Genomic DNA, 20,791 nt, shown 5'->3' with positions numbered 1-20,791 from the left:
TTCATTGGTCGGTCTTTGTTTTGAAAGTAGTTGTTCTACTCCAGACACTTTGTTTGTGTGGCACAAACTGTGTTAAATTGGTGGAGAACAGAAATCATAGTACAGACCCCATCAAGGGACATCTAGACTGACCCCCCTCCTTCTGGGCAGAAAGGCACCATCCAAACATCCATTTGCTTCCTCTACTAAGTTGGAGAGGACCCTCAAGACACATCCATCCATTTATTCCTTTTTGCAGATGCAATCAATCATTTTATTTTATCATTACTTACTGACTGTAAAGGGCTGGCTATGGCTGGCTACCCCAGTGCCTTGCTCATGGCAATCAGGAAAAAAGTAAAATGATTGGTTTTTAAGCAGTTTATGTTCTTTTGGCTTTTCAAAAGTTGCTTATTGATTTGCTACCTTCTTTAGATACCTTCATAGAGTCAATCAGTTTATTTTATATTCAGACGAAGACAGCTACAGACAGTTATTATTGGGTCCTTCAGCCATTTTGGCTAATGAGCAGCAGGACAGTGTGGGAAATGTAGTTTAACAGCAGGGCCTTTTGCAATCTCTACCATTGGGGGCCTAGCCTTCACAAACTACAGTTAAAGATGGCTGTGGTTAGCCACGCCCACCTCATCCCGCCTTGCATAACCAGTGGAAAGCATGAGATTTTTAAAGTTTTTATGCTTTACCAAAGTTGCTTAATGGTTGTGAAAATTAAAATAACCTTGGGAGACATCCAAACATTATATAATATTTCCGGGGGGGAAATAGGTAAGTGGTTCAAATTCGGATTCCCCCCACCACCACCACCACCTTTCCTGCATGGTTCAAAACTGCATCAGAAGTCCAAATTTGTATGTTTTCTTCCATTTTTCAGGTTTTTCTGAACAAACCTATCCAACCCTACTGATCATATAATGTAATTCATACTGCATTATATGGCAGTGTAGATCCGCCTTTCAAAGAAACATTTTAAGAAAATGTGGTGTGGACTTTGAAGCCCTATCTGTTGCTGCCAGGACCAGATGGGGAAGCTTCTGTGTACGATGTATGTGCTCTCCCATTGCATTCGAACCTTCCCCATTGCTTGGTCCATCATTTGATTAGCAGTCAACAAGTGCCTGTCTGCAGAAGCCCGAAGATGGCATACAATTTAAGTGTGGAGTAGAGCTATTCTGAAAGCATTTTCAGTGACTCAGGCTCTTAGATAATGGAAAAACAAGGACTTTGAATAACAGGATAATTATAGCTAAGAGTTTACAGCCGCTCCGCCGACAGCTTCAACAAGGCTCGGTTTTTTTCCCAGGGTTTGGGAGAGTTGTGTAATTATGGAAGAGTGGGCCCAGCAAACTGAGCTGTATAATGAACTAAATTAAGTCTCCCGTGGTCAAACACATTTCTCTGTTGTCATTCTGTTGACCTTGTCATGATTTTGCAATGAACAGTATTTGACCACTTATAGTTTTTATACCATACAAAAGATTTTCACCGAGAGGCTATTGGCTAACAAAGTTTGCCAACAAGGGAGTTTATGTTTTCAGGGAGGCAGGATTTCACTGGATGCTTGGAGCTGTTCTATTTGCGGTTTGTGGCAGAAGAGGTCCTATTTTATGAAAATAGAAGCTGTGCATGCTCCTCTGAGGTTTGCTGTTGTTATGGAGACCCTGAAGCAAACCTGTCATGAAGTTTTCTTGGCAACAGTTATTCAGTGGGGTTTTTATGATGCCGAGAGTGTGTGACTTGCTTAGTGGGTGTTTCCAAAGCTGAGTGGGGATTGAAACCTGATGTCCCAGAGTCCAACACCCAAACCACTACACCATACTGTTTTCTGTCTCCTCTGGGATATAGCCAGAATAGCATACCAGTCTACATATAAATGCTAGCTACACTGGCACATAAATCTTATTTGGGCAGTGGAGATGGGGCAGTATCCACTGCAAAGCAGCAAGCTCAAACTCGAAAATGTTCTCTTTTTTGGCAAAGTCCTAGAATCTCCCTGCTCACGTGGATCTAGCCATACTGGCGGGGGCTAGCTACTGTGTGGAGCAGTTGTCCAAAAAAGTAACTTTCCCCAGCTATGCATGTGCTATTTAAAGGACAGGCTACTTGGTTATTATAAATCTGTTGACCGACTCATAATCTCTTCTCTCCCCTGCTCCAGCTTCTATGACTTGAAGCAAACACCGCTCAAAGAAGAACAAGTCTTGGGATGTGGGTTGGACAATTCTGATGGAGACCATCTGTCTGCATTACTATCAGTAATATAATTGCATGCTGCACAACCTAGGGATCACAACCAAACACAGTGAAGACATCTGCCCTTGCACTTTGCTATTCTGCTGCTGAATATGCATGCCCAGTATGGAATACATCTCACCATGTCAAAACAGTGGATGTGGCTCTTATGAGACATGTTACATTATTACAGGATGTCTAAACCCTACACTTCTGGAGAAATGAAACTGTTTAGCTGGCATTGCAGCACCTGACATCCGTCAGGAAGTAGCTTTCTGTAATGAAAGGACCAAGGCATGTACATCTTCAGCCCATCCTCTGTTCGGATATCAGCCAGCATGTCAAAGCCTTAAATCAAGAAATAGCTTCCTAAGATCTACAGAAATGCACGCAGGTACACCTCAGCAAGTGAGAGTCCAAAAGTGGCAGGCTAAAACCCGAAACCTTAGTCAGTGGCTGAGACTGGATGAGAGTCTCCCTCCTGAGCACACCGAAGATTGGGTGACTTGGAAAGCACTAAACAGACTGCGCTCTGGCACCACGAAGTGCAGAGCCAATCTGAAGAAATGGGGCTACTAAGTGGAGTCCACGACATCATAGTCTGGAGAAGAGCAAACCACAGACCCCTTACTACAATGAGGTTTGAGAGCCCTGCCACATGCACAATGGAGGAACTTCTTACAGCAACACTAGAGGCACTCAAAGTTGTCAGGTTCTGGTCAAAGGAAATTTAGTAGAATGCCAAGCTTTTAACTTTGTGGTTGTTGTATGCATTATAACTGTATTCTTGATTCGCTTCTGACACAAAATATAATATAATCATCAATGTTTAGTGGAACACATTTGAATTAGAGTTCAAAATCCATCTGCTAGTATTATTTACATTAAATTGTCTTTATCTCTGTTTGAGTTGTCTGTCCTTGTTAATTATACAGGGTTAGTCAAAATGAATAGGCCAATAAGAAAATTAATTTTAGACGAATGTATGTTTATTGTAACCAAACTACAGCTACGTATCGACAGATAAATTATCAAAGTTTTGTCTCACCTTCAGAGATGTTCAATATGGGCGCCCCGTGTGACACGGCAGACGTCCAAGCGATAGTCCAGTTCATTCCACATCCGTTGCAGCACATCCGACGTAATGGCATCGAATGCAGCACATATGCGCTGTTTTAAGTCGTCCAAGGTCAGCGGTAATGGAGGTCGGAACACAGTGTCTTTCACATACCCGAGAGAAAAGTCGCATGGTGTGAGGTCGGGTGACCTGGGGGGCCACAGGAGGAATGGAAGATCAGTCACTCCAGCACGGCCAATCCAACGTCTGGGAAGGTGTTCGTTGAGGTACTCGCGTACACTGTTGTGCCAATGCGGAGGGGCACCGTCCTGTTGGAATACGAAATCGGGCACTTTCTCTTCTAACTGTGGCATCAACCATTCAGACAACATGTCAGCGTACACTATGCCTGTTACGGTTTTCTCCGCGAAAAAGAATGGGCCAAACACGTGACGGTTGGTTATTGCACAGAAAACGTTTACCTTCGGCGAATCCCTTACATGTTCCAATACGGCATGAGGTTTTTCAGATCCCCAAAAGCGGAGATTATGCCTATTGACCTTCCCGCACAGGTGAAACGTTGCCTTGTCACTGAAGACCAGTCTGTTGGCAAAGCCTTCCTCCTCTAGTCTTCGCTGCATTGATTCGCAAAAATCGTGTCGTTTCGAATAGTCACCTTTTGAAAACAGCGACTCCTAGTGACGCCTAGCGGCATTAACGTACATGTGTGTTGCTCAAAAAAAACTTTGATAGTTTATCTGTCGCTACGTAGCTGTGGTTTGGTTACAGTAAACATACATTCGGGTACAATTAATTTTCTTATTGGCCTATTCATTTTGACTAACCCTGTATAATTGGCATTGAATGTTTGCAATATGTGTGTTGTGTAAGCTTCTCTGAGTCCCCTTCAGGGTGAGAAGGGTGGGGTGTAGTATAACTGTAGTACAAATAAATAAATTTAGCATAAAAATATTATCATATTGGCTAAAATCTCTGGTAGAAATCAGTATGAAACCTTACAAAGTTTCCATCATGTTGCCTTTGTAAATCTTACATTTGAATAAGGATAAGTAATAATTTCATTTCAATTCATTTTTAATTAGAATGTGCCAACTTTTACAAAAATTTGAATGTGGGAGAAGGTGAAATATGACATTTCTCCATGTATGAGAGAGCATTTCATTTCAGTTTGCAATTCTTCAGAATTTCCCAAAACCTGCAAAATTTTTGTGGGGAATATTGTGGGGACTTTTTCAAAACAATGGCAAGATCAGTGCCGCAAGAGTCAGCATGACGTAGTGATTTGAGCATTGGACTATGACTCTTGGGAACAGGGTTCGATTCCCTGTTTGGCTACGGAAACCCACTGGGTCACCATAAGTCGGAAACAACTTGAAGGCACACAACAAGAACAACAGGGTGGATCAGATTTATGAATGCGGTGAATGAAAACAAACCAAACTCCAGGAGACAGGCGAGTAGGAGTGTGTTTGGTGATCAAGCATGCCTTTAGCAGATTAAGACGTACACATCCAAATGCAAAGCTTATTGCTGGGCACATCTTTAAAAGTTGAACAAATCCACAGCAGCCAAACCTGGAATATTTCCAATGAATTTTGTGCATCACAGGAGCTTCTCCCCCAACTCTTTATAAATAATGGGGTGTTATTTTTTACTTCTCCAAGCTGCTTCATTGTGATAAGCTGTTTGGGAAGTAAAATGAATCAGGACAGTCTTTTCCCCATCATTAGAAAATAATAACCAGTCTTTCCCCCTATGATTAGAAAATAATTACCAGTCTTGGGGGAGACTTTTTCCTATATTTGCAATTTGTAAAGATCAGCTCAGTGTGCTGAACAATGCATTCCATCTGGAGACCTTGTTGTTTTATATTTGTTTCTTGGGATTTCATTTTCTCCTGAATGTTTATATCTGTATTAGGCACACTGAAGTAGTTGATGCATTGCATGTGATACATAATTTAGATTGATAGCAGATATGTTAAACCATATATGTAACTTTTAGGTGTATTTGAATCATATGGGTGGTTCAACGTTTTAGGCAGAATTCACACAGGGAGAGCTTTCCAAGAAAAGTGTGAAAGTGTTTTAAAAGAAAAGTGTGAAGGCTTCTCATCAAACAGAATTATGGCATGAAGACTAGTGACATATCTCAGTCCTTACAAATAAGGACAGCAAGAGAGGGACAGGAAAGAGAAATCAGCATTGCTGCTGCTACAGGTTCTCTTCCTCTCCATGTTCTGATGGACAGGGGTGCTCAAACTAAAGCCTGAGGGCCAGATACAGTCCTCTGAGGTCATTTATCTGGCCCTCACTCAGGGTCAACCTAAGTCTGAAACAACTTGAAGGCACACAACAACAATGCTATGTCATCAGCCAAAAGCAGGCCCACACTTCTCATTGAAATACTAATAAGTTTATATTTGTTAAAATTGTTCTTCATTTTAATTATTGTATTGTTTTTAAGGGTTTTTCCACTACAAATAAGATATGTGCAGTGTGCATAGGAATTCATTCATGTTTTTTTTTTCTTCAAATTATAATCTGGCCCTCCAACAGGTTTAGGGACTGTGACCTGGCCCTCTGTTTAAAAAGTTTGAAGACCTCTGGTTTAAGAAATGGACAAATTTATGAATGGGAGAAAAATCATACAGATAACGTTGTCTATTCTTAGAAGGCTGAGAGGAGACACGTTGGCCACATATAAATATGTGAGGGGAAGTCATAGGGAGGAGGGAACAAGATTGCTTTCTGCTGCCCTGGAGACTAGGATGTGGAACAATGGCTTCAAGATACAGGAAAGAAAGGAGATTCCACCTGAACATTAGGAAGAACTTCCTAACTGTGAGAGCTGTTCTACAGTGGAACTCTTTGTCCCGGAGTGTGGTGGAGGCTCCTTCTTTGGAGGCTTTGAAACAGAGGCTAGATGGCCATCTGTCAAGACTACTTTGAATGCGATTTTCCTGCTCCTTGGAAAGGGGTTGGACAGGATGGACCATGAGGTCTCTTCCATTGACATTTTTTTTAAATTTGGGAAGAAATAATAATAATAATAATAATAATAATAATAATAATAATAACAACAACAACTTTATTTTGATACCCCATCTCCATCTCTGGACTTGGGGCGGCTTACATGGGGCCAAGCCAAACAGAACAGTTAAAACATATCACATTAAAATACATATTAACAAAATGATAACAATAGCAATACAATGAAATAAAAATAACAACCATTAAACAGTATATAAAATGAACATCAGAGCCAACAACCAAAAGCAAAGTTCAGTGACTCGTTATGGGTGGGCGGATTGGTGCTACAATATTAGAGGATAGAACTAATGCAAATATCATACAGCAGCGATGGGGACAAGAACGATTTATCATTAAGGATTGGATATAACAGTTCTCATATAAAATAATAAACATAATAAACTGCTAAGCAACCCATGCCAGAAAATTCATCAGACACAGTTTTTGCCACTATTGAGAAAATTATGCTATAGTCACTGATGAGCCTGTTAGCCTATAGATAGATGCCAGGGCTTCAATAGGACCAGAAGAGAAAGAGAGAAGAAAAAAGGAAGGGAAGGAAAAGGGAGAAGGAAGAGAGGGAGGGCAGATGAAAGAAAGAGGGGGGAAGGAAGGGGTAATAAAGAAAAGAAAAACAGGCAGAAGAGTGGGAAAGGTGTATGAGGAAAAGCAAGGGAAGAAGAAAGAGGGGGAAGAGTCACAGAGAGAGTCTGCCCACGATTGCCAGAGCATCGCCATTGAGATATTGTGAGGTAGATCTTCTCAGAGCTGGAGAAGGGAGAATCATAGAATCATAGAGTTGGAAGAGACCTCATGGGCCATCCAGTCCAACTCCCTCCCAAGAAGCAGAAAAATCGCATTCAAAGCACCCCCAACAAATGGCCATCCAGCCTCTGTTTAAAAGCTTCCAAATAAGGAGCCTCCACCACACTCCGGGGCAGAGAGTTCCATTGCTGAACAGCTCTCACAGTCAGGACGTTCTTGCTAATGTTCAGGTGGAATCTCCTTTCTTGTAGTTTGAAGCCATTGTTCCACACCCTCGTCTCCAGGGCAGCAGAAAACAAGCTTGCTCCCTCCTCCCTATGACTTCCTCTCACATACTTATACCTGGCTATCATGTCTCCTCTCAGCCTTCTCTTCTTCAGGCTAAACATGCCCAGCTCTTTAAGCCGCTCCTCATAGGGCTTGTTCTCCAGACCCTTGATTATTTTAGTCGCCCTCCTCTGGACACATTCCATCCTGTCAATATCTCTCTTCAATTGTGGTTCCCAGAATTGGACAAAATATTCCAGGTGTGGTCTAACCAAGGCAGAATAGAGATGACTTCCCTGGATCTAGACACTAGACCCCTATTGATGCAGGCCAAAATCCCATTGGCTTTTTTTTGCCGCCGCATCACATTGTTGGCTCATGTTTAACTTGTTGTCCACGAGGACCCCAAGATCCTTTTCACACGTACTGCTCTCGAGCCAGGCATTGTCCCCCATTCTGTATCTTTGCATTTCATTTTTTCTGCCAAAGTGGAGTATCTTGCATTTGTCCCCATTGAACTTCATTTTGTTAGTTTTGGCCCATCTCTCTAATCTGAATCCTGCTCCTGTCCTCTGGAGTATTGGCTATCCCTCCCAATTTGGTGTTGTCTGCAAACTTGATGATCATGCCTTCTAGCCCTTCATCTAAGTCATTAATAAAGATGTTGAACAGGACCGGGCCCAGGACGGAACCCTGCGGCACTCCGCTCGTCACTTCTTTCCGGGAAGAAGAGGAAGCATTGGTGAGCACCCTTTGGGTTCGTCCATTTAACCAATTACAGATCCACCTCACCATAGTTTTGCCTAGCCCACATTGGACTAGTTTGTTTGCCAGAAGGTCATGGGGGACCTTGTTGAAGGCCTTACTGAAATCCAGGTACGCTACATCCACAGCATTCCCTGCATCTACCCAGCTTGTAACTCTATTGAAAAAAGAGATCAGATTAGTTTGGCATGACTTGTTTTTGATAAATCCGTGTTGACTATTAGTGATGACCGCAGTTTGTTCTAAGTGTTTGCAGACCACTTCCTTAACAATCTTTTCCAGAACCTTGCCTGGTATTGACGTGAGGCTGACCGAATGGTAATTGTTTGGGTCATCCTTTTTTCCCTTCTTGAAGATTGGGACCACATTAACCCTCCTCCAATCTGCTGGAACTTCTCCCGTTCTCCAAAAACTCTCAAAGATGATTGCCAATGGTTCCGAGATGACTTCTGCTGGTTCCTTCAATACTCTTGGGTGTAGTTGATCTGGCCCTGGGGACTTGTTTAGAGCGGCCTGGACGACTTGTTTCCCAATTTGGGGTTGGATGTCTTCTAATCCCTCATCCACTTCATCTTGCTGAGGTTGAAGATGACTTTCTTTTTGTGAGAAGACCGAGGCAAAGAAGGCATTAACTAGTTCTGCCTTTTCCCTATCCCCTGTCAGCACTGCCCCATCTTCTCCTCGAAAAGGCCCTATCACCTCCTGGTTCTTCCTTTTTCTACTGACATAAGAAAAGAAGCCCTTTTTGTTGTTTTTAATGTCCTTGGCAAGCCTGAGCTCATTTTGTACTTTAGCCTTGCGGACCTTTTCCCTACAGGAGTTGGCTATTTGTTAGAATTCTTCTTTGGTGATTTCTCCCTTTTTCCACTTCTTGTGTATGTCTCTTTTGAGTCTTAGCACAGTTAGAAGTTCTTTGGACATCCATTCTGCCTTCTTTGCACTTGTCCTATTTTTTCTCTCTGTTGGCATGGTTTGCAATTGCGCCTTGAGTATTTCATTCTTGAGAAATTCCCATCAATCCGTAACTTTTAGTATCTGTGTCCACGGAATGCTGCTCAGTGTTTCCTTCATTTTTCAGAAATCAGCTCTCCTAAAGTCCAAAATGCGGGTTTGACTTGTTTTAGTTTCGACCTTCCTTTGTACCTCAAACTGCAGGAGCACATGGTCACTTGCCCCTAAGGATCCGACCACTTCAACTGCATCAATTAGGTCCTCCGCATTTGTTAGGATGAGATAGAGAGTAGCCAACCCCCTTGTTGCCTCTTCTACCTTCTGGACCATGAAATTGTCTGCAAGGAAAGCGAGGAATTTGTTGGACTTTGTACTCTTGGCCGAATTTGTTTTCCAGCAAATATTGGGATAGTTGAAATCATCCATGACTACTATATCTCTTCTTTGTGCCTGTTGGCAGAAGACTTCCTCAAGTTCTTTATCCTCACTTGGAGGTCTGTAGTAGATGCCTACAACGAGATCTTTTTGAGTCCTAGTTCCCTTGATTCTTATCCAGATGCTTTCAAGCTGGTTTCCCGGATTGCTGTCTTGCACCTCTTCTGCAGCGTAACAGTTTTTGACACATAAGGCTTCTCTGCTTCCTCTCCCCTTTTTTTGGTTTCTGTGAAAGGGGTTATAGCCCTCAATGTCTACATTCCAGCAATAGGAGTCATCCGACCAGGTTTCAGTGATGCCTATGACATCATATTTGTGGTGTGCTAAAAGTTGGAGTTCATCTTGTTTATTTCCCATGCTCTGTGCATTAGCGTCAAGACATGTGAGCCCCTGAGATCTTTCCCTGAGCTGTTTATTTGGGATTATTGTGCTTTCGGTACTTGGTCCTCGTTATGTTTGTGCAGCCCTCAATTTAGTCTTCTGGTGGTTCCCTGGCATTGTAGGTTAAGGAATGTTCGCAAGGCTGTTGTCCCCCTCCCCTGGTGGACCTAGTTTAAAGTGCGCATAATGAGGTTTGCGAGTCTGTGAGCAAAACGATGTTTTCCTACTTGTGTGAGATGCACCCCATCCCTTGTGAGTAGGCTATCCTCCTGGAAAAGCAGGCCATGATTGAGGAAGCCAAAGCGTTCCTCCTGACACCATTTTCTAAGCCAGTTATTGACCTGTACTATTTTTCTGGCCCTTGTAGGACCGTGTCTTACAACTGGGAGGAGGGATGAAAAGACCACCTGTACATTATATATATTTTAGCTTTGTTCTGAGAGTATGTCTAGCAGTGTCATTGGTTCCTACATGAATTAACATGAGGGGCAGGCATGTAGCCGGGGGGGGGTGGGTGGGTTGGGGGGTTCAGCCCCCCCCCCAAATTCTCATGGTGGTCTGCGAAAAGGCCTTACTGGTACATTATTTAGACTGTTATGTTTATTCATATCATGATCTGATCACCATGCTCAATATATCTCATATGCATGGGGGTATTGAGGTAATAATACAAAAGGTTTGCTAGGGTAGACCCTCTTTCCCTCAGACTCAGCCTCCCCCGAATCAAACTCAGCCCCCCCCCCCCCCGAATCAAAATCCTGGCTACGGGCCTGATGAGGGGAGATGGTTATGGGGCTTGAGGAGCCTGGTGAGCCTCTGATTGATACGGTGATTTTTGCCCCCGGGAGGCAGCATATTTCTCGAGCCATCCCATCTGGTCTGGTAATGACGGCTTCAGTTCCTCTAAGGAGGGAGTTGCCTACTACCAAGACCTGCTTACTTTGAGGATTGACAAGGTCCCTTTTGTGCAATGTAGTGCGTAGGTCCCCAGAAAAGTGATCCTGTTGATGTGAATTGTGTAGGTGTAAAGTGTTGTCCTCCTCCTCAACATCTCCAATGTATTCGCCAAGGACAATCCATTGAGATTCGTCCAACAACCTATCATTCTCCTGAGTGTGTTCCTGTTGCACCTGGTCTATGATTGGGGATGGAACATCTGTATGATTGCGTAAGTGTGAATGTTGCGAAGTGTTGTCCCAGTCAGGGCTATCCCCCGCACAGTGATCAAGGACAAGCTCCTGATCAGTATCTAAGCCATTCTGGTTTTCCCTAAGATGTTGCATTTCCTGGTCAGGTGTTAGTTGTGTGAGAATTTGGCATCTATTGCATAAGTGCAGCTGAGCAGAAGTATTCTGAAGAGACTTCCTGGTCCTATGTCTCTTTCTAAAGGTGACATTCCTCCAAGCCAGAGGGTTGTCCATATCTGAGGTGATCTCCTCATGAGCCTCCCCATAATTTTTGTGTGATGTGGATTGCGTGTCTAGGACAGTGTGCTGTGTGGTGTTCAAGAACACCTCGAGTTCCTGAATGTCCTTAAGAGTCTTAATACAGTGCTCGAGTTCTTGGATCCTCTGTTCCATGTGAGTGATGTGTTTACACTTGGGGCAGATGTAATTGAGTAATTGTTGCATGAAGAAGCTGAACATGCCACAGCTTGTGCATGAGACAAAAAGATTTTGTGTTTGTTCCATCTGCAGAATGCTAATTACCTCCCCTTTAGTGTGTTTGCTTAATGTTGTTTTCTGTATACAGGGGTAAAGGTGTGGGGTTAGTGAGGGTGTGACCCTGGCTTATATAGGTTAAACAGGGAGCAAACACTTACTCCCAGAGAGCTTCAAAGAACAAGGAACAATGAGTCACTAATTGCTTCCCTGAAACGGTCAATCACTGCCGCTCCTCCCAAACAAAACAACACTCAGAGCAGAGCACTCAAACACACACTCAGATTTCTAATGCACTCTAAGACAAGGCTTACCTGAAACAGAAGGAGCAAAGATAGCTTCTTGCTTCCTCAACTTCTGTGGGAACTCAAGCAGGAGAACAGTGCCCCCTCAAACACCTGGGCAACACCGCGTATATATGCTAATAGATTATACAGGCAGTTCGAAGTCGCGAGTTGGGGTAAACTTTGACTGTCAATCCTAGATTCTGCCAACCTAGCAGTTTGAAAGCATGCAATGCGAATAGATTAATAAGTACCACCTCGATGGGAAGGTAAAAGGGCGCCCATGCAGACATGGCGGCAAAAAGATTGGAGATGTCTATGGACATCAAGCTCCTCAGCATGTAAAATGGAACATGGCCGAAGTTGCATTGTCTCCAGATGCCGGAGATGAAAAGGGGAAGGACTTCAGCTTATTTGTGTACTATATGTCACTGTTCATTGTGTAAAAGGCATTGAATGTTTGCCTTCAAGGTAAAGGTAAAGGTTTTCCCCTGACATTAAGTCCACTCGTGTCTGACTCTGGGGGTTGGTGCTCATCTCCATTTCTAAGCCAAAGAGCTGGCATTGTCCGTAGATACCTCACATTTGCATGTTTTTGAACTGCTAGGTTGGCAGAAGCTGGGGCTAACAGTGGGAGCTTGCGCCACTTCCCAGATTTGAACCTACAACCTTTCAGTCAACAAGTTTAGCAGGTCAGCGGTTTAACCCACTGCACCATGGGTTATATGTGTACTGTAATCCACTCTGAGTCCCTCCAGGGAGATAAAGCAGAATATAAATAAAGTGCATTACAGGATAGTATAGAGGGACTGTAATGGTATAATGATTAGAGTGTTAGCTGAAGTGTAGGGAGATGGCGTTTCAAATCCCCACGCAGTTAAGAATGCCCATGGATAAACTGGGACTAGGTACCCTCTATTTGCCCAACCAACTTCACGTGGTTGATGTGAAAATAGAATAAAAAGTAAGCATGGTAACTTATTGAAAGAAAAGCAGTACATAAATGCATTGAATACATTTTCAAATGCCCTATGCCAGAGCATGGAACCCTGCCCAGACAGGCAACCTGACACACTGAAAGTCAAGATTTTATATTCCTTTATTTTTATCCATTTCAATATTCATTTCCCTGACACTTGACCTGGCGTGCGCAGTGTTGCTGACCTCTCGGAATAGTCTCTCTGGATTGTTTCCATTTATCTCTCCTGCTTAACCTCCCGTAGGTCTTTTGGCAATTATTATTGCAGACGATCATACAATGGAATGGAAACTTTTGGGAGATCCCTGTCAACTCTTTTAAATAAATAAAGATTATTCTTTAAAAATGCATTAGAAGCAAATGACAACATGTGACAATTTCTAGTGACTTTGATACGGAATTTGACTTCGAAGTTGTTCAAAGCAGCCTATATGTCTGAAGTTTTTGTAAAAAAAAACAAAACCTATTCATATCTTGCATTTCCCAGGGAAAAAAAAAGAAACCATTCCCCTCTCCTTTGAACTAAAAGACCTTTTATGTATTGAAAGCATTCTGAAAAGTTAAGCTGGAGAGGAAGTTGCCAAGTACATGCCAGTAAACCTTATTAAATTTTATAAAAATGAAGAGCGGGTAATTTGCACTGCATTAAAACTGCAGTTCATGAAGGGTTCTGTGAACTGTTCCCTGTGAGCAGAAACCACCATTTTGAATTCCACCACCCACTCCTATCACCTTTAGCTTAACCTTCAGTGATTAAAATAGCTCTCAGCTTTCTGCTGTTCTTACAGCTTGGAAGGTTACATTTGATAGTAATTAGTTGCCGTTGTAGAGTTTCCATCATCATTACAATTTCAAAAGTAACCCTTCCTTGTTTCTCAAAACTAATGACAATAAATTTAACAATCCACTGACCTGCAGTAGAAAGTATACTCTTTCTATTCTTTTTGGCTGCATCCACACTGTCATTTCATGCAGTGTGGCACTCGTATTAGCCTGGTGCATCCACACGATGTACACAGGCAAATGTGCTTTAATCTGAGGTGCAATTAATCCGGTTTGACCCTGGGTTAAAAATAAAAAGCAAAGATCCGAGCCCTTCCACACAGCCATATAACCCAGAATATTAAGGTAGATAATCCACAAAATTTGCTTTGAACTGGGTTATCTGAGTCCATACTGCCATATAACCCAATTCAAACAGATAATGTGGGATTTTATACAGCTATGTGGAAGGGGGCTGAATCTTTCAGAAAGATCTAGATCTTTGCTGGGGTTTCAACAGCGGGGACTTCCATAGGTGAACCGAGATTGTGTCCCCACAGTCATCTCACACTTCCTGGGTTCAGGTAGCCTGGGAGATGGGATGGCAGTGCCTTGCCCCCATTCCAGCAAAAACCTACAGAGAATCATCCCTTACCATCTCTACTGGATATCTACTGCCTGATCCAATGTCATTGCCACCCATCCCCAAAATAATGAGACCACACAACAATATGGGATTAAATATATTAATGTTACCTGTTTAACCTTTTGTTGACAAAAGTCAGCATTGACACTGTAATACAACACTGCCTGAGCTCTGCGAGTGCAGCATTTTTCTGAATGAAGCACAGAGTGATTGAGGACTGGGACATTCGTAGGGATACCAAGGTGCTTGTTCATAAAGCTGTTGTCCTCCCAATTCTGCTATACACCTGCGAGATGTGGACTATCTACAGACGTCACATGCAACTCCTGGAACAATTCCATCAGCGTTGCCTCTACCTTGGCGGCCACCTCTCCACAAAAGTCAACATTGACACTGAAATACAACACAGTCTGATCTCTGCGAGTGCAGCATTTTTCCAAATGAAGCACAGTGTTTGAGGACTAGACATCCGTAGGGATACCAAGGTGCTTGTTTATAAAGCTATTGTCCTCCCAACCCTGCCATATGCCTGCGAGATGTGGTCTATCTACAGACGTCACATGCAATTCCTGGAACGATTCCATCAGCGTTGCCTCTGAAAAATCCTGCAAATCTCTTGGGAAGACAGGAGGACAAATGTCAGCATGCTGGAAGAAGCAAAGACCATCAGCACTGAAGTGATGGTTCTCCGGCATCAACTCCGCTGGACAGGCCACATTGTCCGAATGCCTGTCCACCGTCTTCCAAAGCAGTTGCTCTACTCCGAACTCAAGAATGGAAAACGGAATGTTGGAGGACAGGAAAAGAGATTTAAAGACGGGCTCAAAGCTAACCTTAAAAACTCTGGCATAGACACTGAGAACTGGGAAGCCCTGGCCCTTGAGTGCTCTAGCTGGAGGTCAGCTGTAACCAGCAGCAATGGAAGGCAACAGACAAAAACGTGCCAAGAGGAAGGCGCATCAAGCCAACCACAACCGGGATCACCTTCCACCTGGAAACCGATGCCCTCACTGCAGGAGAACATGCAGGTCAAGAATAGGGCTCCACAGTCACCTACATACCCAACGCCAGCACACCAAACTTGGAAGACAATCCTACTCGGACAATGAGGGATAACCTAAGTAAGTAAGTAAGTACTTTCTCAGAGCTGTCCCTGTGTTTACCTGTGTTTGTTTGTATGTGTGCTTGTGTGTGTCTGAATCAGCTTGATAGTAACTAATACTTCTGAAAATTCTTCTCTCAGAGGGCAGTCTTAAATATTTCTCAGTGGGAATGAAACTAAAATCAATATACATTATAGCCTTCAATTGTAAGACAAACACCAGTGCTCCAAATGCAAAGGAACAGTTGGAGACTGATCCAAATTAGCCTTTGCTTTTGGGACAAGCCTGGACTTCCTGTTAAAGCACTTCTGTGAAAAATACACATCTGGCACTTAAGGATGAGGTGTGTATTCATTATTTCCAGCCAGTGTTGGAGCAGACTGCACATAGGGTTAAAGCACTGGAAATTGTATGCTGGTTGCTTCTGGGACTACAAAGTGGAATCCTCAACATGCGAGTGCGGAGAGGAGCAAACCACAGACCACCTGCTGCGATGCAACCTGAGCCCTGCCACATGCACAATGGAGGACCTTCTTGCAGCAACACCAGAAGCACTCCAAGTGGCCAGATACTGGTCAAAGGACATTTAATCAACTACCAAACTCACACATTTTGTATTTTCTCTGTTTGTTTGCTTTGTTCTGTTAGAAATGTAATATAATTGACTGGCTGCCCTGACACGAGAAATAAATAAACTGGAATTTTTTGTTGAAAAACACTAATGGCATCATCATCTACTGGTTTTCTCAGGTTTCCTTATCCTCTCTGAGTTTGGGTGCCATGCTCATAGCAGCTTGCAATTTGGAGATAGGCTAGCCTAGCATCAATACTGATGTGAAGCAGTTGTTTTGCATTGCTGAGAATTTTGAGGTGACTTAATCTTGAATGGCCAATTAAGACCCATTAACTTTGCAACAGCCTTGTCCAAGTGGTGATGGAAACTGTTGAGAGCTGATTTGTTGCTATGGAACATCACAGCTATCTACATTTTTATTCTCCTGAAGGGTGTGTTATTATGGACTCTCATTATAAATACCTAGGCTTTAAAATTGTTCCTATGCTGTTGAAGGGAGAAACCTGTCCATCAATACACACATCACATGTAACTGCAATGTGCAATCTACTAACTGCAAGTATGCGTCTTCACCTCCCTCTGCCTTATTGCATATGGTTGTGTTTGCAGCTGACAGACAGTCTTACTAAAGCTGTGGGGAATCTATTTGGAGCTGAAGTATAGGGATCCTTGTAGAAAGGAGAGAAAGTGGATAACTCCCTCTCTGGAATATATTTTCTTTTACAGCATGAAAGTGCCCATGGCTTGGTGATGCATAGCCACAGCTGCAGGATTTATGAAATTTGTCGCAACTGACCAAGTTAGTTTTTTTAATGCAATTCTTTTTTTGTACAAAACTCGGTGTTTAATCCACATAATTCACTTGCATATTTTCCCCAGAAGATCTGATATTTGTTTATTTCCCCATCTCTCTTTCAATATGGGGCCCAAAAGTCTTACTTGGTAGGAAATAACCTACCCAGGACCTTAGAAAACTGCTGTCAGTCAAGAGCAGGCAACTCTTGAGTAGCTGGGGATGGAGTCCAATGTACCATATGTTCGTAGAGGTCCTCTGCTCTGGAGCCTGAATCCTGTTGGTCCCATCTACACTGCCATGTAATGTGGTTTCAAACGGCATTATAGGCAAGGTAGATAGGGTCATTGACAATCATAACTAAAGTAGATCCACTGATGACCTTATATATGTGTTGGCTCACCATTAATCAATTGGGACTACTTTAGTTTGGTTAGGATTCAAGCTGTAGTCTCTAGACTTTTGGGGAAGGGATAAGTAAGTTCTCATGGCCTGGGGACCTTTTCTCCCTTCATACTTAGTCAAAGATCATTCATAAGAAGCACTGCTTGAACATCAAGCAAAAAGTGGGTGCTAGAAATAATATCATATGAAAGCTGATTGGCACAACCTGGGGTTCACAACTGGACACAGTGAAGACACCTGCCTTTGCGCTTTGCAACTCTGCTGCTGAGGATGCATGCCCAGTGTGGAATACATCTCATCATGTTAAAACAGTGGATGTGGCTCTTAATGAGACATGTTGTATTATCACAGGATGTCTATGCCCAACACCACTGGAGAAATTATATTGTTTAGCTGGAATTGCAACACCTGATCTCTGCTGGGAAGTAGCAGCCAGCAATGAAAGGACCAAGGCATTGACATCTCTGGCCCATCCTCTGTTCGGATATCAGCCAGCAAGCCAATGCCTTAAATCAAGAAATAGCTTCCTAAGATCTACAGAGATACTCTGTAGATCTTATGGATTCTGAGCTGGCGAACGTTGAGCATTAGACTAGTTTTATTGATTGTGATGTATAATTGATTGCTTTAATTGTTTTACAATTGCTGTTGATATATGTTTTTATCTTATTGTTGTGTTGGCATCAAATTGTGCCTTTTGTAAGCCGCCATGAGTCCCTCCTCGGGGGTTGAGAAGGGCCAGGTAGAAATGCGCGAAATAAATAAATAAATAAATACTCACAGGAACACCTCAGCAAGCAAGTGTCCAAAAATGGCAGGCTAAAACCCAGCACCTAAATCATTGGCTGAGACCATATGAGAAACTCCCCCTGGGCACACAGAAGACTGGGTGACTTGGAAGATGCTAAACAGACTGCTCTCTGGCACCATGAGATGCAGACCCAAACTTAAGAAATGGGGCCACAAAGTGGAGTCCATGACATGCGGGTGTGGAGAAGACCAAACCACAGACCACTTACTACAATGCAGCCTGAACCCCATCACATGCACAATGGAGGACCTTCTCACAGTAACACCAGAGGCACTCCAAGTGGTCAGCTTCTGGTCAAATGAAATTTAATGCCAAGTTTTTAACTTTGTTTGTGGTTTTTCTATACATTATAACCGCATTCTCAATTTGTTTCTTACATAATAAATTTAAAAAATCCAGATACCACAAATCAAAACTGGAAGTGGCCGGAAGTCAATTTTCACTTTTCTCGAAGAAGCTCTTTTGAGGAAAACAAAACATGCAAAGGTCACACTTTATTTTCTTTTAATGGGAAATTTGATTTTTGGACCCACAAGCATTTTTTTTTTTAAAAAATGGTATCTTCAGCAGGCCTGCAGTTCTTCAGCCATGTAATTCTTAGAGGAAACAATGAGTCATTTCCGTGATTTTCTTCTGGCCTCAAAAAGAAAATCTTCAGAAATGGACTTCTGGGTTGAAATGGTGCTATCCGGTCCTTAGCAGCTTTACTGAGCGGCAGGTACTAGATGGAGCAATTGCCAGTTTGGGAATTTTCCAACCAGTGTAAATTGGCCGCTTTTCAAAGTTTGAACTAACACCTAGAGATTATTGCCACCTCATTAAAGTGAGAACCACTATCAGATTAAAACCACCTGAATGTGGTAAAAAGCAGAACATGTTCAACAGCGCAAGACTGAAAATGAGGCAGCTTTCAGAAATCATGTCTTGAATCCTGCCCTGCAATCCCCCCCCCCCCATCTCATCTGATATACAGGGCTGGATGTTTCTCCTGATAATTAAACACTAATGTTCTTTTATGAACACATAACAATGAAATGAATTGCTTCAAAAGGAATAATAAACTCATGGGAGCATCTGAGGCATTTAAACAGTACAAAACTTATTTCTTTTGTGGCTGCTGTAGCAACACTTCACCAGAATGAACTGGGATAAACAAACATTTTGGATTCAGCTTAAAACCTTCAAAAAACCCATAGTTGACATTTTAAAGAACTACACAGGAAAAAATGTGGAGGAAAAGTTCAACTCTTAACACACTCCTAAAGACGCTGAAATTGCCACAGCAGCAAGCTGACTTAATAAAGAACAGCAATTGTCTTGGCTGGTGTAAACCGCAATGAGTCGCCGTTTTAGGCTGAGATATTAGTGGTATACAAGTGTACTAAATAAATAAATAAAATAAATAAATATGGGAGAAAGGCAATCTATTTGTGCAAGCATACATGCCCCAAAAAGGACGCATCTCTACTACTGAAAGAGAGCAATTGGGAGCAGTTGCAAATAGTGAGAACTGTGCCACAGATAGCCGGAAACTGAGACCGAGGCCATGCCCGTTAGGTGGAGGATGGTCCTGGTGCCAGCTGCTGAGGATCTGGCACTTGGCAAGCGAAGGAAGTCCAGTCCAATGAAAGAATGCTCACCAAGTTGGAGAGACGTCACCAAACATTTTATATGAAATCGGCTGAAGTGATGACAGCTTGCGGTATCCCGGTAAAGATAGCTGAGATACATTACACAGAAAAACATGCACTTTTATACACTTTACAGGTTCAAAATTCCCATCGCCCCCGGCTGGACCCGACTTTGTCGTGATTGGCTGAGCCGGTGCAACGTCGGTGGGGGCTCCCTAGAGAGGCAGGAGTTTGGTGAACCTCAGCCAATGAGAGAGCACTGGCTACCTCAGATGGAGATTTCCCTCTGTACAATGGAGGGAGCAATATATGAGATGATAACTGATGATGGGATTAAGTATCTCTGATGTGTGGGCACAAAGATCCTGATGGGTTGACTGAAACCTTTATTGTTCATTGTGTATGCAGTCTCTTATCGAGCCCAGTGTCCCAAAAACAAAACTCCAACAGAAAATATTGTCCATATAAATGTTCAATGGTTAGGAATAACAAAGAGGGGAAAATAACTTTTCCAAGATGGTGGCACAATATTCCGTGACCAGAAACTCCATGCCAGATTGGCAAATATCATGTTTTGTCCAATCAGCAACACAAAGGAAGGATGGATCATATGGCTCCGGTTATCCTCTAAGTCACTTGGTGTGTATGGGTTCTGTTGGGGGAGCTGATTGATCCAACCATGTAAATTAAGCCTGGCAAGATGCTGGCAAATTTTCCCAAGACAGGAAAATGTGGGCAAAGGTCATTGCAAGAATAAACTGGTGACTTCTCCAAAAATTCCGTAAAGTGATACAAAATAATAAACAAGATTATACATAGACAATGAGGAACTATGGTTGCAGGGGGTACCCAGTACTGGAGGCCTGGTTCCACAGGTTAGGGGTGCATATACAGATTGGGGTCAATGAGGACCTCGAAGGGCTCCAATCTCCCTCATGTCACCCATGGTGGAAGAAGATAAGCAGATAGCAGGGAAAACCTGAGAAGGGGAGACATGCACATAAGGGTCCTGGTGGTCCCTTGGGGTCTGGGGAAACATACACAGGGGATTGGTTGGATCTGTCTGGGATAAAACAGTACAAGTGGGATCAGAATTTTGGGGATAGATAGGGAATTATGGGCTAGCTAGTTAGTGAGGAAAAGGGAAGACAGGAAGGGTAATAAAGGAACTACTGGGAGAACTGGAGCTCCTAGGGACACACACCATGAATGAGGGGTGCCAAGGTGTCCGAGATCACA

Source organism: Anolis sagrei, chromosome X (genome assembly GCF_037176765.1).
Source record: "Anolis sagrei isolate rAnoSag1 chromosome X, rAnoSag1.mat, whole genome shotgun sequence".
NCBI lineage: Eukaryota > Metazoa > Chordata > Lepidosauria > Squamata > Dactyloidae > Anolis > Anolis sagrei.
Note: the sequence above shows the minus strand (reverse complement) of the source record.